The sequence below is a fragment of the Zootoca vivipara genome, chromosome 8, assembly GCF_965207765.1.
Source record: "Zootoca vivipara chromosome 8, rZooViv2.hap1.1, whole genome shotgun sequence".
NCBI lineage: Eukaryota > Metazoa > Chordata > Lepidosauria > Squamata > Lacertidae > Zootoca > Zootoca vivipara.
In genome coordinates, this window is record NC_142591.1 from 82,622,876 (window position 1) to 82,642,472 (window position 19,597).

Sequence of the window (19,597 nt, forward strand, 5' to 3'; positions counted from 1 at the left end):
TTGTTTCAACAAACTCAAACACCTCTATTCTTCATATGGGGGGGAGGAATGCATGACCAGAGCTCAAGAACACCTTCCAGCCAGGTAGAAAAACTCAAGGAGGATGTGAAGCCAAAGGAGGGCCAGGCACAGAAGCCCAGAGGGCCACATTTGGGCGCAGGGCCCCCTGCTTTTGGCCCTTAGGAACATGACGCACCTTCAGGTTGGTAAAAATACCTCTGAAGACCAACACACAGGGAACCGCGTTTCAAAACTCTTTCTCCTTCTCTAACGGCGCAGAGTCAAGACAGGAAATGCCCTTGAACCGTTGCCCAGAATGCTGACCGTGGGCTGGACCCAAAACGACAAGCGAAGGAAAGATGCGCAGAAGTCAAAACTCCGTCAACACGGGGCCTGCGCATAGGAACGGCGTCAGGTGTGCTCCAGAGGCAGCGTGGACCACAACCATGTTGTTTTAATAATAAAAACATAAGTAATAAAAATAAAAGTTACTTACCTAAATCAGCACACGCATCCGAGAAAGCTCCCAACAGACTCAAATGCCGGGAGCAGGAAATTCATCTCCCTCCAACAAATTCCATGCTCAGCAGTTTCCCAGGTCACCATCCAAGCCCCACGCCTGTAAAGATATTGACAACAGGAACAATGATTTGTATTATTATTGTTGTTATTATGTTTTTGGGGACCCAGGTGGCGCTGTGGGTTAAACCACACAGTCTAGGGCTTGCTGATCAGGTCAGCGGTTCAATCCCTGCAACGGGGTGAGCTCCCGTTGCTCGGTCCCAGCTCCTGCCCACCTAGCAGTTGGAAAGCACATCAAAGTGCAAGTAGATAAATAGGGACCGCTCCGGCGGGAAGGTAAACGGCGTTTCCGTGCGCTGCTCTGGTTCGCCAGAAGCAGCTTTGTCATGCTGGCCACATGACCTGGAAGCTGTCTGCGGACAAACGCTGGCTCCCTCGGCCTATAGAGCGAGATGAGCACCGGAACCCCAGAGTTGGACACGACTGGACCTGATGGTCAGGGGCCCCTTTACCTTTTTATTATGTTTTTAGATATGCTGTAAGCTGCCAAGAGTAGATGGGGAAACCCAGCCAGATGGGCGGGGTATAATAATAATAATAATAATAATAATAATAATAATAATAATAATAATAAATAATAATAATATCTGCTAGGATGGATCTTTAGGATTATCTTTAAAATCCACCTCTGCCCTAACCACCTAACTTGGCTCACTTTTTCTGATCTTGCTGTTCTCAAGCACATCACTGCCAGTTACAGACCAAAGTAGATAGTGCACTAGATATTGCCTCCTGCTGCACGAGGCAGCCAAGGTTAGCAGAATTAACACTGCAGAAATCCTGGTGTCCCAAAACATATATTTAAAACCACCCTGCTCTTTTTCTTTTTTGCCACAAAGATTCTTTACGAAGCTGCGAGGCAAATGCATTTAGCACAATCCCAAGTTAAAATACGGATTTGCAGGGAGAGCAGAATGTACATGGATGGCTGCTGAGAAAGAGACACACACTTGACTTTTTAAAGATGGGCATGAATACAGCCTGAGATTCTATGACAGACAACAACATGGAGACACTCAAAAATTGCTACGGGTTGCAGATGACACACATGCATTTCCTGCAGTTAAGTAAGAAGACTCAGGGGCTCTGCTTCACGGCAAGGTTTCTAAACACAGGAAAACTGTTCAGAGCACACAAGGTTTTGCATGTTACATTCTATTTTGATATGGGAACACTCTTGTCCCTACGTTTAAGCAGTCGAGTGAGAATCATCCCCAACAGGTTTCTGTTCTGCGGGAGCCCATGATCTCACCTTACGGGATGCTATGGTGAAAGCTGTCGAGTCAGGTGAGGCAATACTTGCAAAACAACCTACAGCAATATAGCCCAACAGGAAGAGGCTAGTTACAAGCAAGAAACACAGATTGCAATCCCTAGCAGAGCCACGTTCATCAGAATCAGTGCCCCCTCATTTTTCACTTGAAAAATAAGACTTTAGAGCGATGTGATGACCCAAAAATAGCAACTAGACATTTCGTTTTCGAGAGTGCAACCTTGGTTTATGGAGCCACTTTGCTTATATATCTGAGTTTCTAACACTGTTGGTTTCTCATTCTAGGTTTGCTGCCTGATTGCAAGCCACGGTTTACCCGTTCGGACACCACACTAAACTATGGCTGAGCTAACTCAGCAATGGTGTGGATCGACCCCTAGATCAGTTTAGTGAACTTGGTTTGCTTCTTTGTGAAAGAAAGGGGACAAAATAGGTCTTGCGTTGTTGCATCAAGTTATAAGCATTTATTCCTGTCAACCGAACATCATGATTGCTTTAAGACACAAGTAAAGTCATTTTAAACTTGCAATGACTTCAGAGGGAGAGAAACAGGAGTTTGCTTTAATCGCTCACAGGAATCAGTGGTATTTAAATAGCCCTAACGTCCCGTTGAATTATGGCCATACTGTGTCTCATAGAGAAACACTGGCCCCCCAATACAGCCTGATATGACTAACTCTCTTTGAAAGCAGTGGAGGTTAACTTTATTTTCAACTAACTTCTATCAATTAAGCCAGTGGGACTTAAGCATATGCTAATACAGTGGTTCTCAAACTTTATTCTCAGGACCACATTTTCGGAATAAAAATTTGCTTGCACCACACCATTTTTTTTTTATTGATAAGAAATGCACTTGAAAACAGAAAAGCAGCAACTCTTAGCAATGCTTGATTTATAACATAGAACGCAGCGACTTTATAATACTACCATGGGACACCCAGAAAGTACAAAAAATGCAGCTACTTAAGAACATGAACCATTTCCAAAATATAATTATAAAAGAGTCATCTCTAGCGCTCCTTTTGAACAGCGAATCTGGATCACAACTCGGATTGCCCTCAGTATCACTTGACGCTCTTTGCTCTCATTTTGAAAAGATGCTTATTCATATTCTGAAAATAAATAAAAAATATGAGCAAAGACCAATTTATGCGCAGCCACGCACGAACGCTGAACCCGAAAGTGACTTTAAAAATTGCAAAAGCCCCCAAAATAGGCCAGAAACGTCAAAAAATGTGTGAAAACAGCGCCTAGTGATCCCACAAGCCTTTGCAAGTGCAATCCCGGGGGTCCTTGTACTGACCATTGAGGCCTGTGCTGCTGGTTTTTTGAAGGGTTTTTCGAGGGTTTCCAGAGGCTTAGAGGGTGTTTGCAGGCTTTCCGAATGGCATTTCAAAACGTATGTGATTTCCCGTAAACGTGCGTGCCTCGGGACGTAACCCGCACATAAACGGGGAGTTGCCTGTAATATACTACACAGAAACGTCTAAATGTTTCTTTGAATGTCCTTGAATCTTCCCATCAAACTTGCCATCCTCTCCTGCCACACCCTTTGAGAACCACCGTACTAATATATAATGGGAAGGAAAATGTAATCTCCAGTTTCTGTTGCGGAGAGGGGGTCCTTTGGTGATTTAAATCAAAGTAGCTTGCAAAGAGATGACAAATAAGGTTGTGGTTTTTAAAAAAACAAATCATTTTCTTAAGAATTGCAGCTACGAAATAAATTTATGCAATCTCTGGCCAGGTCACTTCCTGGGAACGTTTTCAGGACTTTGCAGCTCAGCATCACAGGAGAGTTCCCGCAGTAACCCAAAAATATTGCCGTCTAGTCAAGTGTTTTCTTCCCTTGCGATTCAAGAGGTCAGGTCTCTCTAAGACTAGGGCAGGGGGCTGAGGAAAGTTACTGGGGAACAAACCATGTATTCAAACATTTGGCCTCTTCGAAGCCTTTGGACTGCAGAGAGATTCAAAGAGCCCTTTTTTAAACATTTATTTTGCAAAGCGAAAATGCACCTCTATAAAAGAGAAATTGAAAACAAAATGAGAACATAGGCACAAATAATAATAATTACAATTTATTACCCGCGCTTCACCCTAAGGTCCCAGGGCGAGCTACAAGAATTAAGACACATCAATATTAAAAGGTCATATTAAAAACTGCTTAAAACAACTCTACATTATAAAAATGCAGCGAGTCCTAAAAGTACACCTTCAGCATCAAAAGCCAAGGTGAACAGGCGTGTCCAACATTCAATGAAAGATGCAATTACATATTTAATAAAATGTGCTATTTATTTAGAAGTTTTGCTTATGCTGGTCTGTGACCATAATAAAGTAACTTCATTCATTCATTCAATAAAATGTACATACCACCTGATTGTAAATAAAACCTCAAAGCAGTTTTTTTAAAAAAAGATGAAATGAGAAAATCAAGAAAAATCCACAACCATCACAGTTAAGGTGCTAAAACAGATTAAAATTACCTGAATAATTTTTTTTTAAAAAAAATTGACTAGTAGCACCTTAGAAACCAACTAAGTTTCTTCTGGGTATAAGCTTTCGTGTGCACACACACACACACACACACACACACACACACACACTTCACTTATTTCGACTGTGTCAGACCAACACGTCTACCTACCTGAATCTTAAAATTACCTGAACTTTCTAAGCATCTGGGTGGGCTTGTCTAAAAAATCTGAATGTTTCTAGCAGGCGCTGAAAAGAGTACAGGAAAGGGGCCTGCTTGATCTCAATAGGCAGGGAGTTCCAAAGTGGAAACAATACAGCGCTTACAAATGCGGAATGGGTAGTATGGAATCTCAGAGATGGATTAATCCTGACATGTGCTCTTAGTTGGGGGGGGGGCATTTTTACTCTTTACATGTCACACACAGAAGCCTTTATTTTTGTAGGGACCAGATGCCTGGCTGCGCAGGAAAACTAATGGTGGATCGCATTGCCGCAGCTAGCATGGAAGGTTTCTCTAAGCTGGAGATCTGCTAGGGCGAAGAGAAATTGCGCATTGGTGAACTCCACAAGCTTGCGATGCGCCCATCTTTTCCCACCTTGCATTTACATGGGAAACCCAGCCAGATGGACAGGATATAAAAATAAATTATATTATTATTATTATGCAGGAGTTTCCAAAACTAAGCCAGCCTGCTCCGTTCTCCGGAAGAGGGCTGCAAAATACCACGCCTGACTTTCGAAAAAGCTTGCGCCACAAGAACATCTGCCCTCCTACGCCTGCTATAAGTCCGCAGTAAGTCTGACTGTTTTCAGTGGGGGCTCTCGTCAAGTAGAAAGGCATCAAAAGCATCATTCGTATCTCCAGACAAAAAGAGGGAGAAAGCACCTCCTGAAACCAGCATCTGTTGCCCTGCGCAAAAGTCTGCAGCTGTCTCTTCAAGGCCTGATAAAAGTGGGAGCTGTGTTCTCGAGTGCCGGGCCAAAGTGGTCCTCCCCTGCTATAAGCTGCTACTACTAATCAGTTCAGCTCATTAACAGAGCCTCCCAGGTTTCCCAAGCTTTCCTCCCCACTGCGCAACAAGGACGCCAAGCTTGCAATTAGAAAGTGACGTTGCAAACAGCATAAAGACATCCCTGCACCTCGATTGAGTGCAGTGGCTCTGCAACGAGAACAGGCTGCAGAGCACGGGGTGTTTTTAGTTTAGAGGAGAGGAGAGGAAGAGGCAACAGGTTTGTAAAACTTATGCACGGCATGCAGGACGGTACAATGAATTCTGCTCCCCTCTACCCGCAATTACAAAGACACCTGGAAACAAAGAAAAGAGGACAATTTAGACAGCAAGACACTAAATTGAAGCTAGTGGTGGACATGAACAGAGGGTGAAAATAAATCCAATATCCCCTCCCACCCAATGCAATTTTAGAATTATATATTGGAGAAGCGAGAGAAACGAAGGACAGCAGACTCTTTGGCAAGCGTAGTGGGCAGACTTGCAGAACTACAAACGAGCTGGGAGATTGCAAAACTGTTATGCTTACATGGGGAGAAAAAAAGCAATTTGGAGTCTTAAAAAATAAATCAATGGGGAGTTTTAATGTCCGAGTACAGATACAGGAAACTTGTTTCTCTGTCCAGCATTTGCTATCCTCTACCTCCTATGACTGGCTTCCATTTTGCTACGGGAAAATTCATCATCAACTTCAAACAAATTTGAAAAACAGCACTAAAAAAGGAGGGCCATGGGGAAGAGGTCGTGATGGGGGAAACGAAATAAGAAACCCAAATAGGAAATACGCAAAAACCCAAATAGGAAATTTGCTCAAATGAGTGTCATCTTTGCAAATAATGCATTCCACTCCAGCTCTACGGCAAGAGTGAGGAGAATTAGCTTCAGGTTATTATGAGGGAGAGCTTGCTGGCAGCGCGGGATGGAACGAGCGGAGGGAGAAAGTGGCTTCAAATGTTCTGTCTGATTACATCCAATGATGACATCAATTTTGGAGAGAATGAAGTATCCATTCTCCCCGCACCCCGGGAGAAGCCGTCGTTCTTCCAGCAACAGCAGAAATTAGTAATCGACAGGCTGGAGAGGACCCTGCAAGGTTCGGAAATGAGCTTCCCAAAGGTAGGAATGAAATTGTGACTACATCAAAGGTTTCTAACAGAGGTAGAAGCATGGCTATGGAGCAGATAATCAGGTGTGGGAGAGGACGACTGAGTCAGGGACATAGAAAGCCTGGTGCTGATAATGCCAAGGTTGCAGGTTTGATCCCCGTATGGGGCAGCTGCACAGTCCTGCATTGCAAGGGGTTGAGATTTAAGAATTGTGCCATAAGGGAAAGCAAGCAAAGCCACAATGTGACTGGGAGCGGCCGCTGAGACCGCGTAACACAGGTCATGAAAGGCCTACATTGGCTCCCAGTACGTTTCTGAGCACAATTCAAAGTGTTGGTGCTGACCTTTCCAGCCCTAAACGGCCTCAGTCCAGTATCCCTGTTGGAGTGTCTCCACCCCCATCGTTCCGCCCGGACATTGAGATCTAGCGCCATGGGGCTTCTGGCAGTTCCCTTGCTGCGAGAAGCCAAGTTGCAGGGAACTAGGCAGAGGGCCTTCTCGGTAGTGGCACCTGCCCTGTGGAACGCCCTCCCACCAGATGTCGAAGAGAACAACTACTACCAGATTTTTAGAAGACATCTGAAGGCAGCCCTGTTTAGGGAGGTTTCTAAAGTTTAATAGACTATTGTATTTTAATATTTTGTTGGAAGCCACCCAGAGTGGCTGGGGAAACCCAGCCAGATGGGCGGGGTATAAATAAATTTGTTGTTGTTGTTGTTAATCAAGCTTTCCAGTTTAGCCAAGCAGCTCAGCAAAAATCAACACAAGATATTTGAAAGTTGTTGAGCTCATTTTAGAATTGAAGTATTTAAGTGTTGAGCTTTTGGGGGGGGGGAATCTCCCGCAGTTGTTGACCTTTGGGGGGGGATTGAAGTTGCTGACCTTTTGGATTTCACCCTTGAAATAAACTGCCACAGGGGCAGGATTAAACTGACCAGCGGGCAGGATTAGGCCCCCGGGCCAGACTTCGGACATGCCTTGGTTAAATGGTGTCAGCAAGTTACACCCCATTAGGGGACAAGCACCGGACAGGATAGGTGCACATTAAGATATATGGCCTCAGCAACTTTAAATAGGGAACAAATAATGCAGGATCCAAACTCATTTGGCAATGTCTACCCGTGGGAAGGGTATACCTGCTTTTATAAACATACAGGGCCCAAATCGCACTTTACGGTGAGATGCGAACATTTGACAAATTAACAGAGCTGTTTTCTAAACATCAGATGTATACCAATCTTCGGCGCTGGAGTGAACATGCGAACCATGAGGGCATCACATCACGGATTAGTGATGTGATGGCTCTGGATGCGGTGGAGCCAGTCACCTGGCAAATTTATTTGCTGATTTTGCAGGTCTTGGGAGATGAAATGCGGAACAACATGCAGGTAAGCTAAAGAGAGGGCGATGAAGCATCACTGAACGCTCAGCACATCTTGCATGGGAACCGAGGTTCCAATCGACATGCGCTCTCACGGAAATGTAGTATCATTTGCGGATGCAGGTGCCGTTTGCGCCCCTGAGCATCAAACAAACCCACAGCTCCCATGGCTCAACAAAACCAGAGATGGGAGGGAGCGAGTTTGTAATGCAAGCCCCTGGCTGATGCAGAAAACCCAGAGCTGGAGCATCCCACAGGTGGCACAATGTGAATTAGCCTGATCCTCTATTCCCTTTCCCTTTCATAGAAGCATAGAGTTGGAAGAGACCACAAGGGCCGTCCAGTCCAACCCCCTGCCAAGCAGGAAACACCACCAAAGCATTCTTGACATATGCCTGTCAAGCCTCTGCTTAAAGACCTCCACCACACTCTTTGGCAGCAAATTCCACTGCCAAACAGCTCTTACTGTCAGGAAGTTCTTCCTAATGTTTAGGCGGAATCTTCTTTCTTGTAGTTGGAATCCATTGCTCTATGTCCGCTTCTCTGGAGCAGCAGAAAACATCCTTTCTCCCTCCTCTATATGCCATCCTTTTATATATTTGAACATGGCTACCGGTATCATATCACCCCTTAACCTTCTCTTCTCCAGGCTAAACATACCCAGCTCCCTAAGCCATTCCTCATAAGGCATCATTTCCAGGCCTTTGACCATTTTGGTTGCCCTCTTCTGGCACGTTCCAGCTTGTCAGTATCCTTCATGAACTGTGGTGCCCAGAACTGGACACAGTACTCCAGGTGAGGTCTGATCTGAGCGGAATACAGTGGTACTATTACTTTCCCTTTCTGGGACCCCACATTTAAATTCTTCCCTGGTCTCCTTGCTGGCCCTAGTAGAACCAACTTGGCCAGTTAGCCCTGGTGATCGTTTGATGTCTACTGACTGGGGTTCCCCCCCCATGACCCCTGAATTTTTGAATTTTATTGATATTGATGCTGCATTTTTTGTTGCATTTTATGCTGTTTTTAAGTCACATTTTAATCAATGTTGTATATTTGCTGTTAGCCACCCTGAGCCCGGTTTTTAAACCGGGAAGGGCAGGTATAAATAAAAATTATAATTATAATTATAATTAATGTGTCAAGAGAATCTCTGACTGTTAACCAGAAGGCTGGTGGTTCGAGCCCACCCAGGGAAAGGCTTTGGGGCAGGATTCCTGCATTGCAGAGGGTTGGACTAGATGACTCTGGAGATCCGTTCCGACTCTACAACTCTGTGATTCTATTATCTCCATCAGGTGGTTGTCCTGCCGCATCTCTTCCCTCTTCTGTGTGAGCTGAGCTCCTATCATCCCTGCTTATTCCCAGGCTTGCTTTTCCAGGAGACATTTGCGATACAGACGCCACAGCTGCAAAGCCAACTCCCAGAAATGCCTTTTCTCTCCTTAACCCTGGGATTTAAGAGCAAGGCGTCGGACACATAGAGGCTACAGCTGCCAAGGAGTTCAAAGCCAGCCCCCTGACTCACAGCCATTCTTTTTGATGCGCAGACACCCACTTCTAGGTCTCCCACGGTGCCCAATTGGCGCTTAACGCCGTCTGCAGACAGCGTAGGGTGAATTACACGCGAAGACCTTCGACGGCAATGCTTTTTAAGGAAAGAAAAAGCACCCAAAGGGTTTGGAGGTCCGCATGCCAGATTCTGCACCTAGGGCTTAAGCGGGTAACATGATTTCACCAAAATGTCGGAGAAACTGGAAGGGTTCTCACCTTTCACTTTAAGAAACGTGAACCTTCCTAACCAGTGTTTCCCAAACCTGGGTCTTCAGCTGTGGGTTTTTTTTGGACTACAGTCCCCATCATCCCAGACCACTTGTCCTGCTAGCTAGGGATTATGGGAGTTGTAGTCCTGAAAACAGCTGGAGACCCAACTTTGGGAAACACTGTTCAAGACCAAGCATTAGGAACCTCCAGGTGCTAAGAAGGGCCATAGCTCAATGGTAGGCTTATCTGCCCTGCAAGCAGGTCAAAGGTTCGATCCTCAGCATCTCCTCTAACAGAAATCCTCGAGAGCCCTTGAACTAATGGTATAATAAGGCACACACATACACACAAGCCCCTTAGGAAACGAAGCCTGATGAGGAACGGTTGAGGGAGCTGGGTATGTTTAGCCTGGAAAAGAGGAGACTGAGAGGAGATAGGATAGCCATCTTCAAATAGTGCAAGGGTTGTCCCATGGAAAAAGTGGCATGCTTGTTTTCTCCTGCTCTACAGAGGGCTGGACTCAAACCCATGGCTTCAAGTTACAAGGCAGGAGATTCCAACTTAACATGCAGGGGAAACTTTCTGACAGTAGGAGCTGTTTGACAGTGGAACAGTCTCCCATGAGAGGTGGTGGACTCTCCTCCCTTGGATGTTTTTCTTCTTCTTTTTCTTTCTTTGGCGATCCCTCATAGCCGAGTAAGATTGTCTTCCATAAACACAATTTTAACAATGGGTCCGTAAGTGACTGTGGAGGCCAATTCTGGATCCACACGTCCTTCCACAGTGGGGACATTGGTTTCTGGGTGGGAGTTGATCACGGTGTGGATTTTTAAGTAGAGGTTGGATGGTCATCTGTCATGGCTGTTTTAGCGGAGATTCCTGCATTGCAGGGGGTTGGACTAGATGACCTTTGGGGATACCTTCCAACTCTAGGATTCTGTGCTGCAGGGCTCAAAATACCAGCATCCCTGGCTAGGCCTGATGGGAGATGGCGTTCAATAACATCCGCAGGACGACATGCTCCCTGCTCCCATCGGATGTCAAGGAAGTAAACCACTACCTGACTTTTAGAAGACATCTGAAGGCAGCCCTGTTTAGGGAAGTGTTTAATGTTTGATCATGTTTTTTAATATTCTGTTGGGAGCAGCCCAGAGTGGCTGAGGAAAAGCAGCCAGATGGGTGGGGTATAAATAAATTATTATTATTATTATTATTATTATGTACTTCTGTTCTAGACCGGCTGTGAAGAACGTTTGAAAGGATGCAGGAAATGTGTGCTAAGGGCTCAGAAGTCATTAACAGTTCCTAGCCTTTTGCCACATTTACTAAAAGCATGTCAACTGTGCAACCCAAAATGCTTTCACTGTTATCTTGCGATGCTTGTGCAGGAATCTCCCTCTGCCCGCCCAGCATCCAAATGAACCCCCTTCTCCAGTTTCAGTGACGTGGGCTTTTTTGGGGGGGGGGGAAACTGTCTATACAAACTAGGCTTGCATGGGGAAATTTTCTGATCCCCTAGAGCAGGCATGTCCAACAGGTAGATCGTGATCTACCGGTAGATCACTGGACGCCTGTGGTAGATCACCGGTAGATCAGTGGCTCCCCCCCCCAAAGAAGCTAAAAAACTTTGGCTCCCCTAAAAAAACTCAACACCTTTGCCCTGCACCCCTAAAATGACCTGAACCACCAAAAATAGGGCTTTCCTTCCTAAAAAACAAACAAACCTCAATGTTGCTTTCCTCCTTCCTAAAGAAGCTCAACAACTTTTACGTGAACCCCCAAAACACGGCTTTCCTTCTTTAAAAAGCTCAACTTTGACCTGAACCCCCCAAAAGGGGGTAGATCACTGCCAGTTTTTAACTCTTGTGAGTAGATCACTGTCTCTTGGAAGTTGGCCGCCCCTGCCCTAGAGTAATCCAACTTGGTGTGTTTGTTTTACAAAGCTATGGTTTTCCCAGTAGTGATATATGGAAGTGAGAGCTGGACCATAAAGAAGGCTGATCGCCGAAGAATTGATGCTTTTGAATTATGGTGCTGGAGGAGACTCTTGAGAGTCCCATGGACTGCTAGAAGATCAAACCTATCCATTCTTAAGGAAATCAGCCCTGAGTGCTCCCTGGAAGGACAGATCGTGAAGCTGAGGCTCCAATACTTTGGCCACCTCATGAGAAGAGAAGAATCCTTGGAAAAGACCTTGATGCTGGGAAAGATGGAGGGCACAAGGAGAAGGGGATGACAGAGGATGAGATGGTTGGACAGTGTTCTCGAAGCTACGAACATGAGTTTGACCAAACTACGGGAGGCAGTGCAAGACAGGAGTGCCTGGCGTGCTATGGTCCATGGGGTCACGAAGAGTCGGACACGACTAAACGACTAAACAACAACAACAAGTAAACAAAGCTAAAAAACTTTGCAGTGGCCAAGCTTGCCAGATATTGCAGTAGCAGCGGGCACCCACTCATTGCTACTAACGAACTCATGAAATGGAAAACCTTGCACAGAAAAATTAAAAACCTGGAAAATTTCCTGCTCCAAATCTGGAGCTGAAAAAGGGGCAGTGTTAGAAACTCAGGCATATAAGATAATCGCCAAATGGCACCTAAAACCTATAGTCACCACCACAGAAAGTCTAGGCGGCTCCCCCCCCCCTCCAATGGGATTTATTAATATTATTCGTTACATTTCTATTTCACTTTATAAAGGAAAAAAACCTCAAAGCAGTTCACACACATTAAACCAGCAAATAAAACGATCCAGAATAAAATAAATTCAGGCTTCAAGGAGAATATTTCAAGCCCTTCTCTTAAGAGGCATTAGGCTTTCGACCATATTTATTTGCCTACTTGATTTATAGCGCTGCCCCATAGCAGAAGTCTTCTAGGAAGCCGGGTGTGTGTGTGTAGTGGTTAGAGCGTTGGACTACGAACTGGGAGATCGGGGTTCAAACCCCCCACTCCATCATGAACCTCACTGGGTGACTCTGGAGTCGGTCATTATAGGGGTGGGTGGGTGTGAACCATGTAGTCCTTGGAGGAAAAGGCGGCATTTAAATGCAATGAGTAGATACAGTAATAGATAACCTTTATTGTCATTGTCCCATACAGAACGAACGAAATTGAAAAAACTCTACATCAGACATTCAAAAACCAGCAAGCCTGCTATCCCATCCTGATTAGCCCCCCCCCAGACTCTGATACCCCATAATTAAATACAATATCCTCCCATAGAGACTACCTTACACTGCATTTAAAACCAAAATTGCATTTGGATAGAAACTGTTTCTCAGGCAGCTAGCCCTCGTCTTCAAGCTCTTTTGCTGACCTGCTTATGAAAGATGGAGGTGGCAGCCAGGTGGAAATGTCAGTTGCCAACCAGCCACCCAGAGATCTCCACATGGTCGCCATTGGACCCCTGCCAGTCACACACACAAGGGATTTTTTTGCACTTTTTTCCCTTTATAATATAAAGCAGCATAGAAATGAAATTACTCTATTACTAATTATTCACATGGCACACAGCCAGGGTTCAGCAAACTTTTTCAGCAGGGGGCCAGTCCACTGTCCCTCAGACCTTGAGGGGGGCTGGACTATATTTTGGAAAGGGAAAAAAACACAATTCCTATGCCCCACAAGTAACCCAGAGGTGCATTTTAAATAAAAGGGCACATTCTACTCATGTAAAAACACGCTGATTCCCAGACCGTCCGCGGGCCAGATTGAGAAGGCGATTGAGCCGGATCCAGCCCACGGGCCTTAAGTTGCATACCCATGGTTAAAACTATAGAACTCACACGAGGAAGGGTGGCCACCACCCTCACTTAGAGAAGGATCTGAAATATTTTCCTTTGACGCTAGAATTTGTTTTATTCTGGATTTTCCCTTGAAATGTAAAGCGGTATAGAAGTGAAATTAATAATAATATTATAATACCCATTCACGGAGAGAGGGCAGTGGGTGGCTAAAAGCCACGGTGGCTATGCCAGTTAGTAATGCTCCCAAATGCCAGTTGCTGGAAACCACAGGTTTCCACTACTATTGGGCTCAAATCCTGCTTGCTGGTTTCTCACTGGGGCATCTGCTTGGCCACTGTGAGAACAGGATGCTGGCCTGGTCCAGCAGAGCTCTCCTTATGCTCTTAAACTAAAGTTTCCCCTATTGGCTGCAAACCTCAAGACTGAGCCAGACAGCTCGATCAGCGCATGGAGGACATGGAAAACGTCCGTCTCTGTGGTGTTCAGTATGAACTGAACTGGGCCTTCCCTATCCATGCGCAGCAACATAATGCATCCTGCAGGCAGCAGGCCTGGAAGAGCAAAGAGGAACCCCACAGGCCAGTTGGGTGCATCTCACGCCAACCCGTTGCCACATGGATGCCCACAGCCCACATTCCATGCGCTACGGGTTCGTAAAGGAGGCAGCACTTAAAATGAAGAGCAGCTTTCTGCCCTCCAGAAAATCCCCCGTCCCCAACCCCAAAATCAGGTCCTTTGCATTTATGGAGAATCATACAGGTGGCGCAAGGCTGGTGCAATCCAGGATGAAGGAAAAGGTGCGCTTGGTCACAAAGAACTAGCATGCAAACTGTCTGTGGGTTGCATGGGCCACAGCCACCCTTTCTCCCCACAGCAGCGATCCTCTTTCAACCTTCACCTCACCCGCTTGTGCACTCTGGAAAGCCAGGGGGCGAGAGTGAAGGCGGAGGCCGGGGGGGGGGAATTATCTGCAGGATCGCCTGCTTCCACCCCCGCCCCCCCCCGTTTCTTGAGTCCACCGCATGGCACAGGCGCGCGCCCTCCCTCACCCCGCCACTCCTCTCCTGCACGTCAGAAACACGTACGAGCCATTTTTTTTAATTTTGCAAAATCTCTTCTCTCTCTCTCTCTCGCTTGCCGTTTTGCAGCCCCGCCCAACGCTTTCGCGACGCACCCTCTTCCGTGGCGGCGCCTTCCCTTCTTGCAACGATGCATGCGTTTTGAGGTTCTTGCAACCCGACCTGGCTGGGGACCTGACGCCGGCGGCGGCGGCACGTGCGCGCGCAGCGAAATGCAACGCAGACAAGGGGCATGCATTGCAACTGCAGACGGAGCCTCTCTTCTTCAACGTGCGCGCGAGGCGCCCTTGCCTTTGCAGCGCACACAATGCCGTTGCCGGGCGGAAGGAGACACACAAGGCGCAAAAACAGCAATGCGCGCGTGTTGCAGCAAACGCACAGACGATGCAATGCAGCTGCATGGACTTATTACAATAGATTGCAAAACACATAGGCACTGCAATGCCGTAAAACGCGGTGCGACTCTTATTTGCAAGCGAAGGGGGAGGATAAAGGCGGGGAGACCCCCCCCCCCACTGATGCACACAGCCCAGCTTCCACTGACCTGATTTGCCCGCTGCCTTGCAAGCCAGCCGGCCGCCCCAGCAACAGCAACGCAGCCTCGCGGCTCCCGCATGCCAGACCCGGGGAAAAAGAGAGAGAGTGAGAGAGAGAAAGGGCGGCGTGCGCGCGTGCGCGCGCCGGGCTCAGCGTTCCACGGCAGCGCGCGGCCGGCCGCACAGGGGCGGGTGTGCGGCGTGGGAGGGAGAAACAGAGAGCCAGCCGGAGCCAATCAGCGCGCGCCCGCCCGCCCTCCTTTTCCGCGAAGGGACTGGCAAGGGGAGGGAGGCGGAGGAGCCAATCAGAAGTAAGACGAGGGGAGGGGAAACTGTGGGAAAGGAGGGAGAGGGAGCCTCTCGCGCCTGCAGGCAGAAATCCAACAGGTCAGGCCAATTTCCCCCCCACACACACACACACATGCAAAACCACACAAAAATTGCATACTCATTCACTCTCTCACTCCTAAAGCATTGAAGTCGCAGTGGATGGAGGCGGTTTTAACCTGTTGGACTTCTGCCTGGCATATTGCTGTAAAAAGGAAGTGAGAAAACCCCGGAAACAAACACACACTTTTCAAGTACTGAAAACACAGAAGAACATAAGTTTAAAGAAGATTGGAAAACGTTTATTGACTATATAGGAAACTCTGGCACCATTAGGATAAATTCAACAAATCAAATCAAATCAATAACCTTTATTAGGCATGACAAATTCAGAAGCTTCAGAACAAAATTATGAATAAAACATTCGCATTATAAACTTCATGAAATAAAATACATATTAATTGAATTAGTATTTTAGAACAATATAGATAAATTCAACAGTGTAAACTTGATGGATGCAGTAATGGAATACTGTATGGTATAGTTTTTGTAAGATTTATGATATATAAAATGAACCATGGAAAGAGAAGAAAGGAAGTCATTGATATCTTAAGGATGTAAAATGTGTCTTTTAAGTTGCGAAACAGAAAAATAAAATAAAATGTATATACAAAAAGAAGACACAGTTTTGGAGGCGTCTCTTTTAACCTGTTGGGCTTTCTGCCTGGCATATTGCTGTTAAAAAGGAAGTGGGAAAGCCCTTGATCTTTTTTTTTTTAATGTAGGTAGACACAAACACATTTTGCTCAAGTACTGAAGACACAGTTGATGGAGGTGTCTCTCTGAACCTTTTGGACTTCTGCCTGTCATATTGCTGTTTAAAAAGAAGCAGGAGGGGGAGTCACCATGTTAGCTATTGCCAGTTAACAGATTTGAATAGGGTGAGCATATATTCACAGGCCATTTTTCCTTAATTCTATTTTTTTCTCCTCTCTCGCACAGAACTTTTTGCACGTGGCTTAAGACTGAGGACCCTGAGGTTAGGAGTCACCTGCCTTCTGCCCCAAACCATGTTGTCCCAAGGACTGGGGTGATGGAGGAGGAGGAGAATGATATGTTTGCAAGTATCCTGGGGTTGGTGGTGATGGTGGTTCTGGGGTAGCATGAGGCTTCTAGGATTCTGGTGCCGTTATGTTGGGTCAGCACCGGAACCAAGCCTTGGCAGGTCAAACAGCAGCTAAAAAGGAAAGGAAAAGGGGGAAAGCCTTATAATTTCCTAAGTTATGCTTGAGCGTGCATTTCCGATGCTAAGTGAATCGTCTCCAATTGGAGGGGGGTCACTACTGTGGAGGGAGGGGTGATTTAAAAGCTGCCAAAGCTTGCCGCTCCAGGGCGGAGGGTCCTTGTCTTAGCCTGTCCGTCTGCCTATAAATCATGCCGGGTATCTAAAGCCTGGAACAAAGAGCCCTAATAAAGTCATAAGAAATGAGAAGAGGCCACCTCGCCACTTAACTCCGTTCCGATTTACAAGGCAGTCTGCAGGACTGTTCACGAGAGATTTGGTTTGCCGCACAGACTTTTATCTTTGGATTTTGTGGCACTGATTCTGAACTGGCTGTGCTGGCTTTCCGAAATGTTTCCGGGCTCGGTTCAAAGATGCAGAACATCTCTTCCCCTGTGACCTCATCTGGATGCTTAGTTTGGCATCGGAGAATCTCCTCCAAGATCCCCCTCTGGCAGGGCTAAAAGAGAGAGGGCCTTTTCTGTGGTGGCTCCCGGGCTATGGAACACTTACCCAAGGTTTTTTTCTTTTCTTTTCTGGAGCCAGTTACAATTTTTTCCTGGAGCCAGTTCAAGACTTTCCTCTACCCCCAGGAATGCTGTCCTTCCTTTTCTCTCCTGTTGCTTGATGGTTTCTATTAACTTGTTTTAATGGTGATCATGCTGGTGTACTTGGGAAGGTGGGCTTAACTGTTGGAATTAGTGTGTGATTACTTTCGCAAGAGGCTTTTGTGCCAATCCTATTCAGGCTTTATTTATTTAAAGTGGTACCTTGGTTCTCGAACTTAGTCCCCAAAAGGTTCAAAAACAAAAGGCACGGCTTACGATTGGCTGCAGGAGCTTCCTGCGCTCAATCGGAAGCCGCGTCCGACTGCAAACCGGAACACTCACTTCTGGGTTTGTGGCGTTCAGGAGCCAAGCCATTGAAGAACCAAGGTACCACTGTATTTATTTTATGTGTTAAATTTATAGACCGCCCAGGATCACAGAGCTGTTTACAGTCTGGAAACTAAAAAATGGATTATAACCAGTGCTTTTTTTCTGGAGGGATGCTAGGGTACACACACCCCTAAACATTTTGGGACGCTTTGTACTTTTGTCCATTTACTGTATTTATTCTTCCCGATTTGAACTATAAAATGGTGATTTTCGTGAGTCAAAATGAGAGTACGCCTAAACATTTTTTAAAGGAAAAAAGCGCTAATTATAACAAACAAAACAATAACCCAGCCGAAACAGCAAACCTCCTCATAGTGTAACTTTATTCCCCAGTACTTCGGTTGTGTCTTTATTTTATATTGCAATTTTATTCCCCAGTACTTCCGTACATGCAACCAAGGGAAGATGTGAGTGTGGAGTCCTGATTACCCAGCCAGCTGCCGCTGGATGATCTAATTTCATCCTGGCTCTCCTTGCATTGTTGAAGTTCACTCATTTTTGCACCCGAGGCAGACAACAGGCAGCTAGACGGTGCCACTGCTTGAATTGACAGTAAGAGCTGTTCAGCAGTGGAATTTGCTGCCAAGGAGTGTGGTGGAGTCTCCTTCTTTGGAGGTCTTTAAGCAGAGGCTTGACAGGCATATGTCAAGAATGCTTTGATGGTGTTTCCTGCTTGGCAGGGGGTTGGACTGGATAGCCCTTGTGGTCTCTTCCAACTCTATGATTCTATGAATCTGGACAGGGACTCGAATGAGATGTTTTTGTTGTACATAGAAAACGTTAGTACATTAGTCCCCACTGGCTCAGCCTTGTCTACACTGACAGGCAGCAACTTGCAGAAGGACAAATCTTCGAGATCCTATATAGGCAGTTTTGCAACAGAACTTCACTGGGGTGATGATGCAGCAATACGAGGTGCAACTAGGGGAGAAAAATCTGAACTAGAAATGGGTTGATTTGCAGTTGCACCTCCTAGATGTTCACCTGTTCGTGGTGCAGAGCAGGACCTACTCGGTGCTGGCACCTGCCTTGTGGAATGATCTTCTGGCAGAGATTAGGTGGCTGCTCATGTGGGACGATTCCCACAGGAAGTGAAAAAATGTGCTTGTTACCCAGATGTATTCCTGACAGTTTCTGCTGCTGTTTATTATGACCATTATTATTTATTTTTATTCACAAACAAACAAGCAAAGCACTGAAAGTAACGGGGAGGGGAGAGACAGTCATAAGGGCAGGAGGAATAAAATTGCAATATAAAATAATCATCATTAGAAGCTTAAAAAAGAAAGAGTGGCATAAAATATATTCCAAAGTGCAATGCAAGGTGCACCAAACATCAAATAATCATGCAGGTTGCCAAATAAACTCATATTCAATGCAAATATGCTTGAGATTGTTTGGTGATGTAAATAACAAAGTTTCCCCAATCAGAAGCAAAGTTGGAGGGGTCCATATCACCCCGGGCGATATGTATTTTATGAGTCAGGTCCCCCCCCCCCAAAAAATGGCAATGGTGATGACTTTTTAAAACCATAGATCTATTTAATAGCAAGATGTGTCCTTCCCAGGGTTTTTTTCAGGGGGAACTCACCAGAACACACTGGTCCTTCCACCCTTTGAGAGCTTTGAGGTAAGTGTTGGTACTTACCTTTAAAGCCCTAAATGGCCTCGGTCCAGTATACCTGAAGGAGCGTCTCCATCTCCATCATTCTGCCCGGACACTGAGGTCCAGCACCGAGGGCCTTCTGGCGGTTCCCTCGTTGCGAGAAGCCAAGTTGCAGGGAACTAGGCAGAGGGCCTTCTCGGTGGTGGCGCCTGCCCTGTGGAACGCCCTCCCATCAGATGTCAAAGAGGAAAACAACTACCAGACTTTTAGAAGACATCTGAAGGCAACCCTGTTCGGGGAGGCTTTTAATGTTTAATAGATTATTGTGTTTTATTTTTCTGTTGGAAGCCGCCCAGAGTGGCTGGGGAAACCCAGCCAGATGGGCGGGGTATAAATAATAAATTATTATTATTATTATTATTATTATTATTATTATTATTATTATTATTATTATCATCTCTCTTTGGTGATCACTCGTAGCCGAGTA

General features: G+C 46.0%; 1 protein-coding gene across 1 annotated transcript in view; it reads right to left on the minus strand.

Annotated features, from left to right (window-relative positions):
* The window catches only part of PTP4A3 (protein tyrosine phosphatase 4A3), a 98,324-nt gene extending 83,183 nt beyond the window's left edge, over positions 1-15,141 (minus strand). Inside the window, exons 1-2 of the mRNA XM_060277567.2 lie at positions 14,966-15,141; positions 497-619 (exon numbers count right to left, since the gene is read on the minus strand). The gene's annotated coding sequence lies outside the window, so the exon portion shown is untranslated. The remainder of the gene's footprint in view (positions 1-496; positions 620-14,965) is intronic.
* Between the last annotated feature and the right edge of the window lie 4,456 nt (positions 15,142-19,597).